Genomic DNA, 22,066 nt, shown 5'->3' with positions numbered 1-22,066 from the left:
TACAAAGCATGCAAGACTTAAGTCGATGATTTATTAATGAATAATATTTCAATAGTGGATATATACATCTTCAGTCATTTACCTTTTATTTGTTCATCTTTTCAATGTTGAATTGTTTCTTAAGGTATCATTTTAATTTTTAGTTTTAGGCTTTTTAGTTTTTAAATATATCAAATGCTCTGCTACCAGCCTTTAATCAATATATACACTTTAGCTGGGATTCTTACAGGCGTCAGTATAATTCACGATAATAATGATACGGCAAGATTCTAAATCAAGTTTGGAATTGTGAAAGATTAGTTTTTATCCACTGTGGTCATAGCGTTATCATTGTTTATTATATTGCAATCATCTGAAAATTGGAAATCCGGGTGTGGTATATATAAATGACTACATAAAAGTTGATTCAAAGGCTTCACTCTCCTTCCATGACACAGCATTTTTCATATAAATATTTTGAAGCACATTGCAAAGGATGGCATTCTCTTCTTACTGATAGCATTCTCTTCTTACTGATAGCATTCTCTTCTTACTGATAGGGCTACAAAGATACCAAGTCAGATGTCTATACAGGGTTACATTTTGAGAATAGAGTTCCTCCCCCCACTTTTTTCTCTCTATCATCTTAGCTTTGATTACATTCATCATTTGTCTCCTCCCATGATGTTCACTCTAGATAACAGGTTGTTTTGAATGATACTATCCTGGTAGATATTTTGCCATAGTAGAGTAAGGAGATTTTCACACATAAGAAATTATACTTCTTACATGTAGTAGTTTAGTTAGGGTCTTACAAACAGAACAATTCTGGTCAATATATATGGAAAGTAGCCTGATAATGTAAGGGAAAAATATTAAAATTTGTATCTTTAAGGCTGTTAATGAAAAACTAAATGTATTTCTTTGACAAAATAATTTAAAAATCACTATATTACTGCAGGCTACATACTTTTTTGTTCTTGTAATAATTCTATGAGTTTTCACATGTTCACGCTGCTTCAGTAGCCCTCCGTATTTCCTTGTTTTATGCCTGAAACTAAATTAATTACTTTGTTTAATTTCGTGGACATGCCAAGCTGCAGTTATGAATAGCTACTAATACCAAGTGTTTATACAGAGAGCATGGGATGTGACAATAAATATCTACCCAATTACCAAACAACTGAGGGCCATATTGTTTCCAGGTAAGCTGGACAAATTGTTACTTCACTATTTTTAATAGGAAATGAAACAATTGCAAAGTCAGCACCGAGGTTTTGTTAAAAATCCAATGATGCCACAATGTCAAATTACAACTTTATTAAGAAACCAGTTTGCAAATACAATAATGTATAAGGCAGTTTTTTAAAGCCAAAGAATCTCATGGAAAACAGAGACACACCTTGAACAGCCATCCCATCAGTGCTTTGGAAATATTTTGACAGACCTTCATGAGGTGAAGAGAAATCAGTGTGGGAGGGCAGATCAGCTCTGAGCTTTAGAAGACACTAGCCTAGAAAAAGATATGAGCACGTTTTGCCAAATACAACATAACAATAACAACAACAACAACCAATTTTTGTATCAAAGCTTTAGACTTTGCAAGGTTCATATTTTTATACAAATTATTTTATTTAATCCTTAAGCAATCTCATGGAGGAAATTGGTAGAAATAGTATTTCTCAAAATGATTCTTATTTTACAAAGGAGAAAATCAATGTTGAGCCAGAATTAGGAGTAAGGTGAAGGTTGAAGATCAGATGGCAGGTCAGAGGGTGTTAAAACTGAAATTAAGTTGGACCTGTCCTTTTAAACAACCTCCACTTGGTGGGAGTACATCTGCTCCCATTGGGGTGAGGAAGGAGGGGTAGGACTTGAGGGTTGTTCTCCCCATTGGGCATTGAGCTCTGAGCCAAAATTTACTCCTGAATTATAGCTGTCTTTTCTTAGCTTCTATTTCTAGCCTTCTGCCAGGCCAGAAGAAGGAAAGCATATGAATACTCATCAGTTTGAGTCGTACGGTTAAACTGTAATAGTTGGGGCGGATTTCCACCAGCCACTGAACCTGTCCCCACACCTTACTCCACCCTCACAGGATCTTGTGTCTTATTTATCTTCTCTTTTCGCGTCAGTGCTTCTAAGTTCTTGCTGAGTTGCTAAAGGTAAATCGCTTTGGTTGTTTATAGTCACTTTCCCTTCCTGTCCCACTTTGATTTTTGCCTGGACACACCAAAAAGGCTAAGGCTCTGGTAACTCTTTCCACTGAGATTTTGGAGCCTTAGGAGTGGGCTTGTAGTAAGACTTTTCCCAGAGTTGCCTACTCATTCCTTTGCTACATACTAATTTCTAAAATTTGGGGCTATCAGTGAGGTATTTGTTGACTTATCTTTTCAGGTATTACTCCAGGATGCACCAGGGGGTTGGAAATGGCACCAATCCCACTGGAAAATTTTTGAGTTTTTGTTTTACCTTCTTTTTAAAAAGTGGTTTTGGTGAGAGATATACTCCTTCTAAGTTTAGTTGCTCCTGGTGATCCCTCCCTTCTAAACTGTCATTTGTTATTAGAGAAAAGAGATTCTGGGCTCTGATTTTACTGTTAATTTTACTTAAAAATTCCCTCAAATCTTTTTTCAGTTAAATTACTGAAACACTAAGTATGCAGTTGTATAGTGTATTTGCAGTTTTTATATTAGAACGTACTTTTCTATGAATATTTTCCCTGTTTAAACTGACTTTTGATGACTGCCTATCTTAGGCAAGTAGTTAACCCTTTTAGAATCTGATTTATAAGCCTGTATTTCATTCAGCCCCTCATGGCATTTTATACTATTGACCATTTCCTCTGTGTAACTCTATTCTTTGGTTTCTACTGAAACTTTCTGAGTCAATTCCAATCATTCATGTTTTTCTTGCTTGGTTTCTTCATGAGAACTTCTTCCTTTGCTCTTTAAAAACTGTGTTCCTGGGGCGCCTGCATGGCTCAGATGGTTAAGCGTCTGCCTTCAGCTCATGTCATGATCTCAGGGTCCTGGGATTGAGCCCCATGTGGGGACTTCCTGCTCAGCGGGGAGCCTGCTTCTCCTTCTCTCTCTGCCCCTCCCCCTGCTAATGCAGTCTCTCTCTCTCTCTCTCTCTCAAATAAAAATAAATAAAATCTCTAAAATAACAAAAACAAGAAAACTGTGTTCTATGGAGGTTTGTCTTCAACTCATTGGCCATTTCAGAGAACATGCTTTATTGCCATCATCTTACATATTACATACAGAAATAGAAAAAGAACAGGGGATGAGGAAAAAATTAGATGTTCTTGTGGCGTCATGTTGAGTTTAAGGTAGCTATGAAATTTCCGAAAAGAGACTGTACTATAGGCACTTAGATATACGAGTCAGGATGAAGTGAGAAAACTATGCTACAAGTTTAGATATAGAAATACCTAGAGACAATAGAACATCAAATCTTATACTTTTATTATGTTGGAAAAACTCAGTCTTTCCCTCCCATGTGTCTCCTTTATTTCCACACTCCTTCTATACTCACACAGAACACTTCTCTTCTGACACCTCTGCTTACCAAATGTGTGGAGGTTTCTCCCCCACATCAAACATTGGAGATCATCTTGAAGCACTGAACTCACATCACTCTGTCAGGCACATTGTTTCTGCAAAGGTTGACAGGCAGAAGGTATAAAGCTTAAAAATTATTTTACTGAATAAGATGAGGAATGGATATTCTGCAAGGAACCATCCCAGCCTGAAGCGGTCTTTTATAAAAGCCTTTCAAAGAGGAGTTCTCCCATTTGTATTTCTGTTGGGTATTGGGGAACAAATCGTACTTAAATAGAGAAGAACAAAGGATCTCTGACACTATGAACAGACTGGAGTTTCTGGTGATCCATCCAATAGCCAGAGAGGTTTCCCCCTTTTGCCATAGGTTGGACCAAGAAAGAAAGGGAACAAATAAGGTAGGAAGAAACCATGAATAAAGGTTATATGGGGGGCGCCTGGGTGGCTCAGTCATTAAACGTCTGCCTTCAGCTCAGGTCATGATCTCGGGGTCCTGGGACCGAGCCCCACATCGGGCTCCCTGCTCAATGGGAAGCCTGCCTCTCCCTCTCCCACTCCCCCTGCTTGTGCCCTCTCTCGCTGTGTCTCTCTCTAATAAATAAATAAAATATTTTTTAAAAAAAAGGGTATATGGGCTTGGTCCAGTCATCTTGGGGAAGCTAACTCATTCGGCTGTTATCTGCTTCAGTTCCTGGAAATCCTTACTCTCAGGTCACAGTTGGTGTGCAGTTCAGTCAGGGTTTGGCCCTTTCTTTAGACAGGACATGTGGATCCAAGAATCTATTCCTTGGAGTTTGGTGGCACAAAGTTTGGTTCCTTTACAATGAAGTTGAAAAGCATCTTTCTGGAGGTATCTTTTCTAATAGATAAAATCTCTGGCCTGCAAGGTGTGATGTTTGAGGTCTTTATCTCCCAGAAACACACTGAAGAAAGATCATTCTACTAAAGCTGCAATACTGAAATACATCCCCCTTTACCAGATGAAGATCAAAAGAAGCAGGAGCTAACTACATTGGGGTCCCGCAGTTAAATCAGAGGATGGGTTTATGGGTTCCAAATGGGCTAGATCTGAGATCTAGAAGAACCAATGGCAGTGCTTTTGGCTAGGGTATTTGAAGTGTCTCTACAAATTCTGCCAACTGAGTTTTAATAATACTGTTTGTACATTCGATGAACCCTGAAGATTGAGAATGAAAGTGTTGAAAAACTGGTCAAACAGCACAGACCTATTGAAGTCCTTGACTAATAAAGTGAATTCCCTGGTCACTGTGAAGTTTGAGGGCAGTTCCTCAGGACGGGATGATATTCTAAAATATACAAACCATGACTAAAACATATTTATATCCTTGGGATGGGGGAAGCTCTATAAAATCCATTTGCCAAAACTTGAATGGTCCATTGGGCAATTTAATATGTCCAAGAGCAATGTGGATAGGTTGTCTTGAATTGTATTTTAGGCAGGTGGGACAAACAAAGTAGGTACTCTTTGTGGCCTTGTTAATATTTTCCCACCAGTATTGGTTCATAAAAGTTATCATCTTATCAGTGGACTAACAGTTCAATGCAGGTACATAGTCAGAAATGTGAACTTCAGAGTCTCTGACAGGACTGGATTATTATGTGGTTCAAATCAGAGTTTCTTTTTAAACTGAACCAACAATTCTTAGATTTCTAATCTTTTTTTTTTCTTCTTTCAGCAGCTATTATTGGGAATACCTAGTCAAATTTTTTAGATTATCATTCAGGGACCATGACGGGCATTTTGTTGTTGGTTCCTTGAGAACAGTGTTCTTTAAGAAATATTGGTGAAGTGGTTTCCCTTAGCCTTCCTTCCTAGATGCAAAGCCCAGGGACTTTGATAATGGCCAAAGTGGCTGGCAAGAGTATGACATCTAATAATTCCTGGACATAAAGATCATTTTTAATTTTGTTCCTGCTGGAAGTGAGAAAGACTTGCTGTTTTCATAGCATTCCAAAGTCGTGAGCTACTACAGAGGCATATCTACTACCAGTTTAGATATTTGCAGTTTTGCCCTTGGCTAAATTGTAGGCCCCATCAAAAGCATACAATTCAGCCTGTTGGACTGAGGTAGCCCAGAGCCAAGGTGCTGCCTCAAGGACTTCAAAAGGAGTTACAATATCATCCCCATCATAATATCTACTATTTTTATCTTTTAAATTAAGAACTATTGGTTAACCATGAATAGTCAGAGAAGGAAAGCAGAAAAGCATATTGTGTATGTATTATAATAAAACGGAACCTGCAGGTAACTTTATATCATCTACATCCGCCTTTAAGGTTTGGGAGAAGCAGGAAGGACTTTTGGTAAAACCTGGGGGCAGTACCGTCCAGATGTATTGCTTTCCTTCCCAAGCAAAGGCAGAGAGATATTGACTGGCCTTATCCACAGGGATGTTAAAGTGGATGATTTATCCACTACATAAATCAATCACAGTGGAAAATTTGCCTTCAGTGGGGATGGAGGCTAACGAAATATGGGGATTTGGAACTACAGGGTGTCAAAGGATAATAATATTGTTTATGGCTTGGAGATCCTGAACAAATCTCCATCCGTGGCCACTGGGTTTCCTCACAGGCAAAATAGGATTATCACAAGGACTAGTATAGGGGATGAGAGGCCCTGAGCCTTATAATCTTCTATTATGGGCTTGGTGCCTAGAAGGGCCTCTTTATTTATAGGGTATTGATTCTGGGGAAATGTTTTGAGGGATCTACTTGGATTTTTTTTTTTTAAGATTTATTTATTTATTTGAGAGAGAGAGACGGGGGGGTACAAATAGGGGAGGGGCAGAGGGAGAGAATCTTCAAGCAGACTCCCGCTGAGCAGAGCCCATGACCCATGAGATCATGACCTTAGCCAAGACCAAGAGTCAAACTCTTAATTAACTGAGCCACCTAGGCACCCCACTACTTGGATTTTTATAGGAAAAATAAAACTGTGCTATGGATTCTGCCAATTATCTGTTAAGAATATTGTCCATAAAGATGTGGCAACTGATCCAGTAGGACAAATGGTTAGTGTCCTTAAAATTAGTTCTACTGCCATCAGAAATGAGCAAATAAAAGATGTTGAAGGATTGCTTGAGTCAGCTGACTAGCTATTTTGGTTGCTGCTATAAAGTCTAAAATTATCTCCCTCTTTCAGGAGAAAGAAATTACAACATGATATTTCTCTAAGAAATCTCAGCCCAATAAATAAACAAGGGTTGAGAAACTGAGGAGAACCATTTTAGTACTCCAAAGCAGGGCTGTGTAATAACAGTAGGGTTGAGCACCTAGAGTTTGGCCCCGGTGTTAAGATTCACTCCCAGCTTGGAGTTATTTCTCTAAGCCAGTTAAGAGGAAGAATTGGAAAGAACCTCCTGAAGTTCTTCAAAGTCCCATAATTGGCAGTTAGGAGGGCATTGGGAAGACTTGTTGCAGGATGGAAGGTGCCTGAGTTTATGTTTGTAATAGTCTTTGTTCCAGTATCCAGCTTTTTGTAATAACGACAAAGATGCGGAGAAGGGGTTGGTTTTGTTTGCAAGCTTTCATTTATGGGAGTTGAAAATTAAGGATTTTAGTGGTCTACATTTTAGTTGAATCATCTAGGGGGTGGGTGAGCTGATGGATAAATTAGAGTTGGCCTAGACATGGTCACCCATTCCATCTTGGTCTTTTTTTTTTTTTTTGAATAGGCTCCAAGTCCAGTATGGAACCCAACATGGGGCTTGAATTCATGACCCTGAGATCAAAAGTCAGACGCTTATCCAACTGAGGCACCCAGGCACCCCACCATGTTGGTCCTTTTAATCAGAAGGGAAAGATTCTGGTTTAGCCCATTAATGAGCATGAAGTTGAAAGCTGAGTGGATTCAACATCCACAGGAAGACCAGAATTTTACTTAAAAACAATTTGGGACTGTCTATAATATTCATGCACAAGCTTACTGGGCTTCTGGGTACAGGCCTGAATCTTATTCAATCAACAGGTATTGGGAAAGCTCTTGGGATTGCCAGGTGAAATCAATTAGTGATTGCTGATCCTGAATATATAGCAAGGCAAGAGGCTGGTCTCTTATTTGCTGTTCAGAGATTTTTCAGGATCATTTCCATTAGCTGTTCCCATCCAGTGTTGGGCTTGGCCTCTGCCAACGAGCCTGAGAACTAGCAGGTACAAATCTGAGAAACCTGGTTGGTAAGTCTGGACAAAATTAAATTTCTTGGCAAATCTTTGAGGATCTTTAGTAACTCTAGGAAAATCTTTGACTTTAGCTCACAGTTTGGCTTTAGTCCAGAAGACATAGGAAATTAGGGGGTTAGCCGGATCCTCAGAGGGTCTAATTTTAAAGGGGCAGGTTCTCATGGGTTTGAGTGAGGAGGAAGTAGAGAGAGGTTTGGAGAAAAAGGGAAATTCAGTTCGAGGGTTGGAATGAAGAAATGAAAAGTACAAAGGAGGTGCAGTAGGGGAAGAGAAAATTAGTGGTGGCTCAGGGGTGAAGGGGCCTCTGATGCCTTTTTACTTTTTTTTCAGTTGTGTATTTTCCTCGGTCACTTTAGAAATAGCATTTTGTAAAGAGGCAATTTTAGAGTCCTGAATATGCTTGGAAACCTCAAGATACCAATTGAAATAGGCGTCCCATTCAGTTTATTTTATTTTAGAGCGGCAGTCTTCTAATTTGGTTCTAAAAAAGCAAGTTTGGGGAGATTTAAAGTTCCCTATAGTGGTTATTAGAGTTCTAAATTATTTTTGGTTAAGTTGGTCCAATTAGTTAAAAATGCACACAGGGAGGGACCATATTTTTAAACATAAAAATGGTCGGGGTCCCAGAGAACTCTCCTGAGAGTATTTGACAGATTGGGACCCCCTTAATCAAAACCAGAGGCTCAAAAAATCCAAATGAGTACTCATCAGGAAAGACAAAGCCTTTTTTAAAAGATTTTATTTATTAATTTGAGAGAGAGCATGCTTGCTCACACGAGCAGGGGGAGGGGGCAGGGCAGGGGGAGAGGGAGAAGCCGACTCCCGGTTGAGCAGGGAGCCCCGTTGGGGCTCAATCCCAGGACCCAGAGATCATAACCTGAGCTGAAAACAGCTGCTTAACTGACTGAGCCACCCAGGCACCCCAGGAAAGACAAAGCATTTAAACAGATCCCAGATAAAGTTGGAGAGCTCAACTAAAACAAGGGAGCTCAGATCTGAGAGGAGACTTACAGGGCTAAAAGGGAAAAGGCTCATGAAAGCTAAGAGCACAAAGGGCTCAAGTGCGTACCTCACATGGGTTCTCTGGAGGTCCTTAGTTCTTCAGTGGTTCATCTCTTTCCCAGCCTCATATTTGGTCGCTATGGATCATTGACCTTAAAAAAAGGAGCCAGTTACTTTACCAGCAAAATGAGTTTATCTGGGACTAGCAGAGGAATTGTAATTTAGGACAAGCAAACTATGCTGAACCACAGGCAAGGCCAGAGAACAGAAGAGAGGGGCTCAATTTAATAGGGAGGCGGAGGAAGCTGGGAGTGGCCATTTCACTGAGTTTTCATTAGCTGGGCTGCTGCTGGGCAAGGAGAAATTCTTCCTTTCTCCTGCTGGGATGTGTACAGTAACCTTCTCTTGGAGAATGCGTGGGATGTTTCTTGCAGTGAGTGGTAGGTAGTGCATGACTGCTCCCCCCACTTCAGGGCTTCCAACTCCATTTAAAATGGAGGGGGAGAAAAGATGCTCCTAGTATTCATATAACTTAGGAAATTAAAGGGTTTTAGGAGCTCTGCCACTGGGGGCAGAGACCAATATATTCTCTGATCTCATACAGATCTACTTCATACATTTAATGTCTGAGCTCTAGGACTATAACCTACACCTCTATGCAATCATGTGAATGTCCCAGAGAAAAATGAATATTAACATGTCTCAACATGTCCCAAACTTTGCTAATTTATCCCCCACTCTCTTGCTATCTTTATTTTTTCTATATTTCCATTTTTCTATTTAGTAAATCATAATGCCCTAAGCGCTCTGACCTAAATTTCCTGGGAGTCATGTTATACTTCTTTCTTTTCCTCATCATCTACAATCAGTCATTGATCAAGTGCTATGGATTCCACCTACTGAATCATATCAGCTTTAATCCATCCATTCTGTTTATAATACTTCCAGCTGCAAGTAATAACAAATCTGACTAAAAGCCATCTAAACGTCCAGGATTTGGAAACTTCACTTAAAGATTCTAGAGTTAAGCTATTTTGAGCTGTAGTTCCACAGTTCAGAGTTATCAGAACCCTAGAAGGGCTTTTCTGAAACTTTCTGGGTCTTCTCCTCAGGACTGATTGCACCAATGTGCAATAAGCAACACTCTTTCATGTAACAATATCCAGAAGCCAAAAGGATAAGGTTCTTTCTTGTTCTTACAGTGCTCAATCTTTTTATCAGGGTAGAAAACCTTTTTCTAGGAATACCTGGCCAACTGCCACCACCCTACCACAATACACACACACACACACACACACACACACACACACACACACACACACACTCTCACTCTAGTAGCATGAGGTCCCTTAGTCAGGACTGGGTCACATAGCCAAGCTCTTTCTGGGCCCCTGTAGTCAGGGGTGGGCTCTGCCAGGACGGAAGTAGGGTGGGAAAATGGCTGTTGAGTATCTGTTATATTCTTCATCTTCCCCCCATTTTCTCTACTCTTTCTGGAGTTCTTATCATGTCTGACATGGGCTGTTTTCATAGACTCCTGAATTATCTCCCTGTTGCTCCTGTCACTAACATCATTTCTCCTGGAGTGAGCTTTCTAAATTGTATTACAAATATTTTTAAAAAATTATTTCTTTTAATTTGCCATTCCAACATTTTTCATACTTGGTGAAAAAAAGTTTGAATAAATTTCAACTACATTAACTCACTAGGATCCATTTAAAAATTGCCAATAAGAGGGGCACCTGGGGGGCTCAGTTGGTTAAATGTCTGCCTTCGGCTCAGGTCATGATCCCAGGGTCCTGGGATAGAGTCCCGCATTGGGCTCCTTGCTCAGTGGGGAGCCTGCTTCTCTCTCTCTCTGCCACTCCCCCTGCTTGTGCTCTCTCTCTCTGTGTCAAATAAAAACTAAAATCGTTTAAAAAAAATTGTCAGTAAGAATAAGAAGCTAGAACTTTTGAGAATCTGAGGGTTGATGAAGTATTGCCTGGAAAAGCATTTCTTTTCCTTGGTCAGTAGAAAAAATATAGGTGCACTGCCACTTTTTGGTCCTTGGTGGAGTGACCTCTCAAACTGTTGGACATAAATGTAGTCACTATATTTTACAAGCATGTAATACGGACACCTACATATAGTTTATGTTTTGGGTATATCTGATGAATTGAAATGTATCATTTTAATAAAATTATAAATTCTCAGGGAATTTGTGCTTTAGAGGAACATTGCTTTGATTCTTTCGTTAAAAAGAAGAATCTCTTGTAATGTAAATAAGGTCAGATTTTAGAAAAATTGCTTTCTGAAATCAAGGAACATCTGGAATATATATATATATTTAATAGAAGTTCAATAAAATATAGAAATGTGACATAGCATGCTTTAGGCAAATAAAGAAGCTTTCAAAATAACTTTTTTTTGGTCTGGGAGTCTTTTGGAAAAATAATGGTAGCCTTATTTTTGGTCTTTTTATCTCATGAAGAGGTCATTTCAGTATCACAGTTTATTTAAATAACTTAAAATTATTCTTGAATTATTACTTTGTGTACAGAGACTAAAAGTGTTGTTAATGGTTGTTTTAGGTAGTTTTGCCACAAATATCTTTGCTGCAAGCATTTTTGCTGTAAGCGTTTTTGCTGTGTAACTAATTGGCTGTTAAGACAATTTTGCTGTAAACAATAAAATAAGGAAAAATAGGGACATTAGACAGGACCTAATGAAACATGAAAAAAGTAATAAAATTAATGATTAATTTCTTTATTAAGAGAAGTATCCATTTTCCAAATATTAGCATGCCTATTTGTAACTGAGCTTTGTCCTGTATTGTGAGTCTTTTACACTGTTGTTCCTTCTTGGCACAGTGTCATGTGTCCATTGATAGGCACTTCAGAATTGTATGGGAAATGCGTTCATGCTGTACTGTACTTGTTACTGAGTTTTGTTATTGTAACTGCTGTGCTCTGACTTTCTAGGACAGTATAGTATGCAGTCTGGCTTTACACAGTCTGATTTCACACTTCTAGAAAGTTTTATCACTGACCTTTCTATCAAGTTGATATAGGTAACTGTTGTCTACGACTTTAAGACCACCGTGTCTACTTGTCACAGTATAAACCATTATGGGGGCTGGCTAAGATTTATATAATATAAAAATGGAAACTTTGTCAATGGAGAAATGAAACCAAAGCAATCATTTAGTTATGGGCTGGACGTGTGTGTGGCAAAAATGCTTGTGGCAAGGGCGTCTACTGCAAAGAGGCCTTACAGAAAAATACCGAACCCCCACTAATGGTGTAGTTACAATGTTTATGCCTGGTTGATGATAGGTTGGTAAGAATATACATAACTCTATCTGTGTACAATATTAATAGAAAATACTAATTCTTTGTGGAAATGGAATTATAATGTTCATGTTGTTTTACATCCTGCTTTCTTTCACCCACCATGTATCCTAGACATTAGAATATGTTTTCTATTGTACCATAGAATATGTTAATTTTTTTGCAAGAAATTTTTTAGTTGTGTTTTTAAGTTAATTTCAAAATTGTTATTCCTTCCTAAAGCAGCCACACTAATATCTACGCAAGGACTAAGAGCAGGGAGTAACTATGTTGGGCTTTTAAGTCCATTTTATAGTACTAATAGTATATAATGTATATAATTTATGTTATAAATCCACCCAATATGGAAAAGGGGCAAGTGTGAGCAGTTGTGTTAAATGCCTTCCAAAGTCTGTGCAAATGGAGGTTGATATTTTAAAACTTTAAAGAAATTTTTTATTAATGTTTCAAATGCATTTGAACATTGAAAACCTTTCACTCATATCCTCTAATTAGAAATATTTTTGAGGCATCTGGGTGGCTCAGTGAGTTGAATGACCAACTCTTGATTATGGCTCAGTTCATGATCTCAGGATTCTGGAATCAAGCCCCACATTGGGTTCTGTGCTCAGTGGGGAGTCTGCTTGAGGAGTCTCTCCCTCTGTCCCTCTAAAATAAATAAAAATTCTTTTTTTAAAAAAGAAATATTTTTGAAAGTTGAATTTCCCAATTTACATTATTATCCTAGGAATTATTCTTGTTTTTGAGGGTGAAATGTCCATTTGAGAAAACTAAAATCATAAATGATTTTAAGAATAAAGCTCATGGGCATAAATGGAATTTACTCTTATTTTTAAGACAAGGCCAGGGAGAAGAAGGTGGCCCAAGTAGTTCCCCAGCCTTTCTTTCCTCCTCATTCCACTATTCTGGTGGCTCCTGAAGGATGGTCTGAATTTTCCTGAAGCTCCCAGAAAAGGCTGATCAGGACAGGGCCTCCATCTCCAATGCTGCACTGTCCAATTTGAAAAATAATGTGAGCTATATTGCAAGTCACATAGGGAATCCAAAATTTTCTAGTAGTCATATTAAAAAAGGGAAAAGGGAAATTAATCACAATAATATATTTTATCTAATTCCTATCCACACTGTTATCATTTCAACATGTAATTTACATAAAAATATTGAGCTATTTTACTTTCTTTGTACTAATTCTTCAAAATTTTATTTGTATTTTATACTTAGAGGACATCTCAAGTCAATCTAGCCATATTTCAAAGTGCTTGATTGTCATATGTGGCCAGTGGTTACCATATTGGCTAGTGAGGACTCCTGATATCATTGGCAAAATACTCAGGGACCAGTGTAGGAAGTGAAGGCATGCCTTTGTTCAAGATTGAAGGTAAGAGCCTAGATTTTGGGATGCTTCAGAAAGGATCATACCTGTTGGCTTCCTGCATGTGGTCAGGAGAGCCTGCTACATCTGTTAACTTGGGGTCCTTGAAGGAGGACTATGGCAGTGTGCTGAATGAAGCATCTCCAGGTCTTTCAGCTAGATAACAGCTACCAAGAGGGCCTTGGGACTATAGGGGGCTCTTTCAAGTGGCAGAAGGATGACGTTTTGCCATTTTATGCTGTTAACCCATAAGAACAGAAACTTTCATGCCTTCTGCCACTAGTCTGACTGCCACTCCCTGCGAGTGACAAACAGCCTGACCTGTAGTAACATTCAAAGAAAATGCAACCCTTTATAGACAAAGAGGGCGCATAGTTAATTTTGGGAAACTGAGTCACTTGAGGAAAGAAGACCAAATTAAACAATGAAAATAGAAAGGGTTTTACCCACTTAGAGCTAACGAGAGTGATGGAAGGGAAAACAAGCAAATAGTAATGACACTCAAGGAGATATATTTAGAGTATAAAAAAGATTTTTCAGAACTATCTTTTTTTTTTAAGATTTTATTTATTTATTTTGACAGAGAGAGAGAGAGAGAGACAGCGAGAGAGGGAACACAAGCAGGGAGAGTGGGAGAGGGAGAAGCAGGCTTCCCATGGAGCAGGGAGCCTGAAGTGGGGCTCAATCCCAGAACCCTAGGATCATGACCTGAGCCAAAGGCAGACGCTTAATGACTGAGCCACCCAGAACTATCTTAATCAGCTTGGGCTGCTACAATAAAATGCCATAGACTGGGTGACTTAAGGAACAGACATTTACTGTTCACTGTTCTGGAGGCTGGGAAGTCCAAGATCAAGGTGCCAGTGGATTCAGTTGCTAAGGATCCTCTTCCTGCTTTGCAGACAGCTGCCTTCCTATGCTCTATTCTCATGTGGTGGAAAGAGGAAATTTTGGTGTCTCTTTCCCTTCTTGTAAGGGCACTAATCCTATTATGGGGGCTCCATCCTTATGACTTCCTTTAAACCTAATTCCTTCCCAAAGGCTTCTGCTCCTTAATACCATCCCACTGGGGCTATGGCTTCAACATGTGAGTTTTGAGGGGACATAAACATTAATCCATAACAAGAATGTATAAAACTGATTTCCAAATGAAACCTTTTAATAGTTGCAACTGAAAAAGAATATAATCTTTGCTGAAAATAGAATTAGTGTTCCTGGAGACCAAAAGAAAGAAATAACTTATAAAACCCAGCAAAAATACAGAGAACCATGCCTGCAGTGATCAGGCAATATCCAGGGGACTTCACATGTGAATAGCAGGACTTCAAGAAAAAGAATATAAAATATATAGAAAAACAATATGTGGAAGATTAGATTATTTTCAGAAATACACCTCACCCCTCAGTGGCCATGTGGGAAGTGTGCCAGTTCCTGAGCTGAGACATTTCGAAGTCAGCCAAATTTCTGACAGCTCTCTGAAATGCCTCTTTTTCTTCACCAATGAGGCATATGCAACAGAGTTATAGCTTGTTAAGTTATTGTCCCAGAAAAAGCCACATGGAACTAACCTATACCCTATATGAGGTTGAGAGTTTGGACTAGCCAGCCTAGCTGAGCCCAGTCCAGACCAGCTGACCTGTAGCCAATCTACAAACCTCAAAGTAGGCTTATTGTAAGCCAGTAAGATTTGGGGTAATAGGTTTGGCAGCATCAACACAGCAAAAAAATATGGCTAATACAAAATAATTCAACAATTGAAGAAAAGTTCCCTGAGCTGAAGAAAGACTTCAATCTGTAGATTGAAATGGTTCATCCAGTCTCAAAAAGAATTAAGGAGAACAAACAAACTTATAACCTATATATCCTGGTGAAATTTTAAGAATAAATTATAAAGTAAAGAGAATTGGTTTGATATGAACATTCTTATCCTTTATAAAGAAGACAGAAAAAAGAACCACTAACTGGAAATTCTTTACCTGTCCAAAATATCACTGCTCTGTTAGGACAAGAGAAAGTTAAGGCATTTGAGTTACCTATTCGAAGAAAGTCCTTGGGGAAGGACTCCAACGTTTTGACAATGGATTCAAATACTATCTCTCAAGATAATGGGAGATAAAGAGGAAAGTGTGGTAATAATTCTTGCAATAATTAAGTCTCAGTAGGTGATTTAAAAATTAACTGAGTATTTATTGTAGAGAGTAAGGATTCAACAACCAAGAAACACCAAAAGGGATAACGTAAGCATAGTTTGAAATTAAGAATTATAGACTACCTGAGTAAAATTTTGTGGCATAAAGAAACATTCTAAAGATCTCATCTCATTGGGGAAGGGCAGATAATTGGGGAGTGAGAGATCCTAACAGTCTCTGAATGTCAGAGGAAAGAGGAGAGGAAGCAGTGATCAGATCCCACCTATTGGTGGGAGGCACAATTATTATTTAATAATTGATGTATTAATAGAATATATTTTAAATTATCAGGGAAGGGACTATAATTACTAATGACATCAATAAACACGATTTTTATTTCCAAATTAACTGGGGAGGAAGGAAAAAGAGGGAGAAGAGAAATGTAAACCAACAAAACTTAAGGGAACAGAAGAAACCATAGTAAATTATAATAAATACTAAACATAAAATCAGATAAAAAGAATAAAAACCATCCCAATAAATGCAAATGGACCGAATACCTGGCCCTATGCTAAGTGCTGATAAAGAATAATGTGTCTTTTATTCCCTTTTGTTTAATACTTTTGATTATCTGACATAGGATGTGATTTAAAACTATAAGATTAGAATCAAAGAAAGTTGATTTTTATCCATTTAGTTATGGACAATAGCATTTATATTTTAGATTCTGTTATTTCCTTATTACATTTTTACTGAGAAAATTACATATGGTTTTCTTTTTCCAAGTGTTTAGCTACTAAGTTGGGTTATAGAGATATTGAACAAAATAATTAAAAACTTTTTGGCACAAATATTAAAAATATGAGATTGTTTTCTCAAAGTTCTAGCAAAAACTGGTTCTTTACTCAATTTTTATAATGAGCAATTTCCAAGCTACTTATTTCATGCAGAGTTGATTGTTTTTATATGGGTATAATAATAATGCCCTTTAAAATCCATTTAACATGTTCATGGCTTGTTAGATAAACTACCAGAAAATGATTTACTTTATCCTTGTGTTAATTGAAGAGGTATTTTATTTTTTTCAAAAAGATGGAAGATTATAAGGAAGGAGGATATTTTCTTAAACAGTGTATCAAGAGAAATATTATATATAAGACTACATATACTGATGAAGTAAGGTGTTTAAAGTCCCGTTATACTTTCTGATATTTCCTCATTATGGAACTTTACAAAAGAATTTCAACAGGGAAGGAGAGAATAAGTGACCTTTAAGCAGATAGTGACCAAGTTCATGTATTTGCCATTCAGCTCACCTACTGCACCACTGAGCCTAAATCAGTCTTGTCATTGCATTTGAGTTACACTTTTTAAAATACCTCTTCTCTTCCTCTTTTTCTTTCTTTTTGTTAATCTTAAAGAAAAGTTTTTGATGATTTTCAAAATCGACTCCCAGCTTTACAAATTGCTTATGAATAAACATTGTCAAAAGGAGAATCCAAACCAAGCTAATAATCTCTTTGCAGTAGCTCAAAACAATTGTTCCTGGGTCTCCAGAATCTGTTTTCTGTAATCAAAAAGGGTCAAAATCTATTCTCACATTCCCATTTCTCTCTTATTTCCAGAACACAACACCAAAGTCTTTGATTTTTTTCCCTTTGCTAGTCACCATGCAAAGAAATATTCAGCTCAATAAAATGAAAGACTTAGCACTGTGTGGTTCATACAAGTGGCTGAAGGGATTTTGAGAGAGGTTAATGGTTCTAATTGTTTTCTCATATTGATTTTTAAGATGATTATATTTTATTTATGGGGGAAAAACTTGGACTTTAATGTGAACTGCTTTGAGGGTAAACTAGGCCTCTTACACATAGAAAAATTTTATGTGAATTTGTAATGTTCTGCAGGAAATAAAGAAAACAGAATATGCTTATAAACAATTCCTTTCATTAAATAAAAAAGGGACTATGACTTTAGAAAACCCATTTGGACCAAGTGATTGAATTTTAGTACTGACCATTGAACTGACCATTTTTAGTTGTCAACAAAAGGTAGTTCTTTTTTGGCTCTAGTCCAAAGCAAGGTCAAAAGGATTGATCATCTAGGGTGGTGGGGTATGGGGTTGGGGAAAGTCCTCTATCTTGGGAGGGTGGTGGGTGAGAGAGCTGGTCAACTCCTCACTGCTTGGCTTTTGAGATTACTTACAACCTTTCAAAGGCTGCTACAGATGCCCCCGTCACATTAAGGAGGGACTATGCTAGCTCTGGAATCCTGAGATAAATGCATTGCTCTTTGCAGTACTGGCTTGAATTTTTTGGATCTATTTCAAGTGGAGCAGATGACTAATCGCCCCCTTCTGCTAGTTGATAATGGGTTGTCTATAAAACCTTGTTTTTGTATGGTTACCTTATTGTGAAGTTCACGTCTTTTGAGAAACATTCACAACTGAAAGGCAAGGAAAATGTCCACTCCAGGGTGTAGTAAAGCTGACAGGGAAAAAGAAAAAAATACTAAATAACTTGGCTCTGTTGTTTTTTAGTTTCCTGAGAGAAAGTGGCCTTGACCCCCATGCATTACTGCTTTTGAGATTGTAACAGCAGATGGTACAAACTGACAGTTGGTGAAGACAACTGAAGGTGTTTATAACATTGCAGGGTTGTGCAGGTGACTTTAAAAACAAAGGATTTGGGAATGATAAAAAGTGGGGACTGGAAGTAGAGATGGTAATAAAGCCACTAGCTACTTGAGGCAATGTCCTTTTTTATTTTTTTTTCTTTTATTGCATCTGATTGCAAATTAAAGTGGGGGAAAAAAAGATTAACCCCAGGCAGAAAAGAATATTCAGCCTCTGCCTCAGTGGTTTTCAAAACAAAAAACTGTAGTCTTTGATTTTTAGATTTGATTTTTTTTTTTCTTTTGCCTGCTGGTTGCCATACAAAGAGATATAGCTCAATAAAATGAAAGATCCACAGCGCTGTGTTTCATAGCAAGGGCCTGGAGGGATTCTGAGCCAGGTTAATGGATATGATGGTTTTCCCTTCATTGATTTTTAAGATGATTATATTTTATTTATAGGTGAGAAAATAATAGTTAATCTTAGATTTATTGAAAACTTATTTCAAGGCTGCATAAATTGATAACAATAACAGTACATTTAGGGCAACAAAACTAGACTTGTCTTTAATCCCTTAAGTGCTGATGTGCAGGGAATCTATTGACTTGAAATTAAATATGCTCTAACCTACAACTGAATCCAGGTGGGGAAGAGTTATATTTTTCAGGCTGCTCTGAAAGATTTCATTACACAAAGCTTTGGTACACCTGAGGTGTTTCTTTTGTAAAAACTATGTAAAAAATCTAGGAGCCGAAAGCTCAGGGATATCGGCATGTTGCTCTCTGGGGGTTTTAAGAACTGACTTCCAAATCAGTCAGTCATTTGTCAGCTAAAAAGCCTACTGGTCAACCATAATTGTGTCCAGAGGTTTGAATCTTAAACCAGGATGTGTGTGTTCTAAGATGCAGAAAAAATTCAAAACATCAGCTTATCATAACTCAGAATTCTATTGCCTTAAAAGGATTCTGTTTTTATATCTTAAATGAATTTGATGCAGGTGGGCTGGGTCCCAGGACCCAGGGAAGGAGCCCGCAGGACCAGTCAAGACTATCCTTGGCTTCATGCAGGATAGACATCAAAGACGAACCAAAGAAAGTGAAAGCAGAATTTATTGAATAACATGAGTGACAGACAGAATAGCAGAAGGAGTGTCTGGGAGACTTGGAAAGGAAAGGAGAATGAGTCTCATTGCTTGAGGTTAGGGATTTACATTGGAAAGGGGTCTGGGGTATGTGCTTCTTTAGGATTCCAGGGTAGGGTCTGATCAGAGGTGAGTGTCAGGTGAACTATAGGTGTTATTCTATAAATCACCAAAGGTAGAGGGTATTGATGCCAATGTCAGCGGAGGTTTGCTCGAAGCTAATATCCTGGAACAGGTTTGGGATCTGGCTCTTCTTAGATGTTATCAGGTGTTTGGGGCCTAGGACAAAACTCAGAGAATGATGAACCGTTTTTGCTTTCCCCTTGAAGTGGGAACATAGCTTCTTTGGCTTATTCAGAAATGGGCCCCTAGTGGAAAAATGGCACAGACGGAGTCTTTCTAAAATGGAGTCCCTTTGGCTCCCCCATTACAAATTCAGGAACCTTTTGGATTTGGAGCAAATGAATTCCCGTTAGCCAAGCAGGGACAGTAACTTTGCCCAACTGGGAGTAGAACACTGGGGCTTTGTGTCCCAAAAAGATTGAGTAAATGTCAATACAGATCTGTGGCTCAAAAATGTCAGCTATAGGCCTTTGATAGGCAATGCTTATCCAAAGTGGGGGAGGAAAATATACTCTCCAGAATTTAATTAGTCAAAGTTTTCTAGATAATTGAATGTTTATGCAGAGAAAGGAGAAGAAATATTTAGAGTGTGCTCTAGCAACAGAGAACTTTGACCATTGAGTCACCCAAAATAACAATGTAGCGTTGTTTTAAAGTATTTCAAAGTTCACTTTTATTAAAAGTTCCGCATTGGGCTTGCTTTGCCAGTGTGTATACTAAATTTGGATCATATACAGATTAGCATGACCTTTGTGTAAGGATGAAATGCAAATTCATGAAGTATTTTTCTTTTGCACTTTCAGCCAGAAGTACAACATGTATGTGCAAAAGCTAAAATGGCTTAACATTATGTTACATTTTACACTGAAAATGTATTACTGTGAATGGTCTATAATTAAGCCCAATGAGACATCTAGGGAGTCCATACATGCATCAGTGAGCAGATGCAGTTTACTTATTTATAGAATGTTTCTTTTTGAAAAACTAGTGGTGGACACATTTGGATCACATTTATACAGTTACAGAAATAGATTTTTTAAAAGATTTATTTATTTATTTATTTGAGAGAGAGAATGAGATAGAGAGAGAGAACATGAGAGGGGGGAGGGTCAGAGGGAGAAGCAGACTCCCTGCTAAGCAGGGAGCCCAATGTGGGACTCGATCCCGGGATTCCAGGATCATGACCTGAGCCGAAGGCAGTCACTCAACCAACTGAGCCACCCAGGCGCCCCAGAAATAAAGATTTGATTACGGTCATTCTTCCCAAAAAGTGCCATGTTAACTCATGCTGTAACTAATATGAATGGTAGAAGTTGACTTTTATCTGTGTTAAAAGATAAACTGAGGGATATTAAAAAATGTAGGGTTATTGGAACAAAAATTGATTCCAATGGGCCAGCACCGAATTGCAGTGGCTGGGAGTGCTTTGCTGACAGCAGCTAGGGGAAAGACTTGTGGAGAAAAGAGGTGGACGCAAAGCAAGAACATATTTAGTTGGTTATAGTTTAGGCATTTGCCTTATTTGGGAAAGTCAGGTTGGCTGTTTGTGACTGGTTGTCCTTAGGTTTTGATTTCTTAACCTTGAGGCATTTTAGGCTTAGGTTTCTGTTTGCTTTAGCAGGCTACTGTCAGGTATTAGAACCACCTCAGTCTAATGGCCTCCTTGTTTAGTTAATTTAACACCTGCAAACCTAATGTTGATTTTCGAAGTATGCTATGGTCTTGTTTTCCACAAAATTCGACTTGAATGCTCATTCACTTTTGGTTAAATGCAGTGGCAGTATATGAAAATAACTTCCCACCACAACTGCACATACAAATATCTCAGCAAGAGCAAACCCGCATTCTAAGATGGATGCCAGGAGGCATCCTATGTCAGCATCCAGGACGTCACCAAAGTAACAGGACAGAGAAACAAAAGAGTAATGGGATTAATGAGATTTCCTCTTTTACTTGACTATTCTATGTTTAGTGGATTAATAGATGTTATTTGAAGTTCTATATTTCAGTGAAAAATGAGACTAGAATAATAATGTATTAGAAGTTTTATCTCATGTCCATGAGACTCTATTGGAAGGGAAAAGTTACTTTTTAAAGACATTTTAATAAATGAATAAAATAAATATAACATTTTACTTTTTGACAAACTCACGTCGCATTTTCCTGCTAGGAAAATGGAGAAACTCAAACAAATCTTTAAGCTGTACATGAATTTAAAAACATAGAGACACGATATTTGATAAATAAAGAATAGACCAAAAAAGGAATTTGATTTTAGATAGGGAACTGATTTGAAATGAAGCAAGAGACGACCCATACCTTGAAACCCCGCCCCCCCCACATACAATTTCTGCTAATGTTTTTCATTTAACTCCATTCTTCCTGGTCCCATCTTGAATTGTCAATAAATTGTCCAGAAAACTGCAAAAAAAAAATAAGCAACTCTGGTAAACATTCTGTCTGAGCCAGGATGATAAAGAACATGAAGATTCTCTCATGAGGAATCCCATTTTCTCAAGATTTGAGGCTCACTTAAAAATATTATATAATTGTAACAATGATCATGTTTTATCAAAATGTGTGGTGCTTCTCTGATAAGAAATTCTC

At 38.0% G+C, this 22,066-nt stretch overlaps 1 long non-coding RNA gene and 1 pseudogene across 1 annotated transcript in view; one reads left to right on the top strand and one right to left on the bottom strand.

The window, feature by feature from the left end:
* Nucleotides 1–1,314: 1,314 nt before the first annotated feature.
* The window catches only part of LOC113909861, a 59,680-nt gene continuing 38,928 nt past the window's right edge, over nt 1,315–22,066 (bottom strand). The window contains exons 2-4 of the long non-coding RNA XR_003515846.2: nt 8,816–8,900; nt 3,550–3,637; nt 1,315–1,492 (exon numbers count right to left, since the gene is read on the bottom strand). This is a non-coding gene — a long non-coding RNA (uncharacterized LOC113909861). The remainder of the gene's footprint in view (nt 1,493–3,549; nt 3,638–8,815; nt 8,901–22,066) is intronic.
* LOC113910655 lies at nt 20,154–20,254 on the top strand (annotated as a pseudogene).

This window comes from Zalophus californianus, chromosome 6 (genome assembly GCF_009762305.2).
Source record: "Zalophus californianus isolate mZalCal1 chromosome 6, mZalCal1.pri.v2, whole genome shotgun sequence".
Classification (NCBI taxonomy): domain Eukaryota; kingdom Metazoa; phylum Chordata; class Mammalia; order Carnivora; family Otariidae; genus Zalophus; species Zalophus californianus.
The sequence above is the reverse complement of the archived record's forward strand: the minus strand, read 5'-3'. Positions and strand labels throughout refer to the sequence as shown.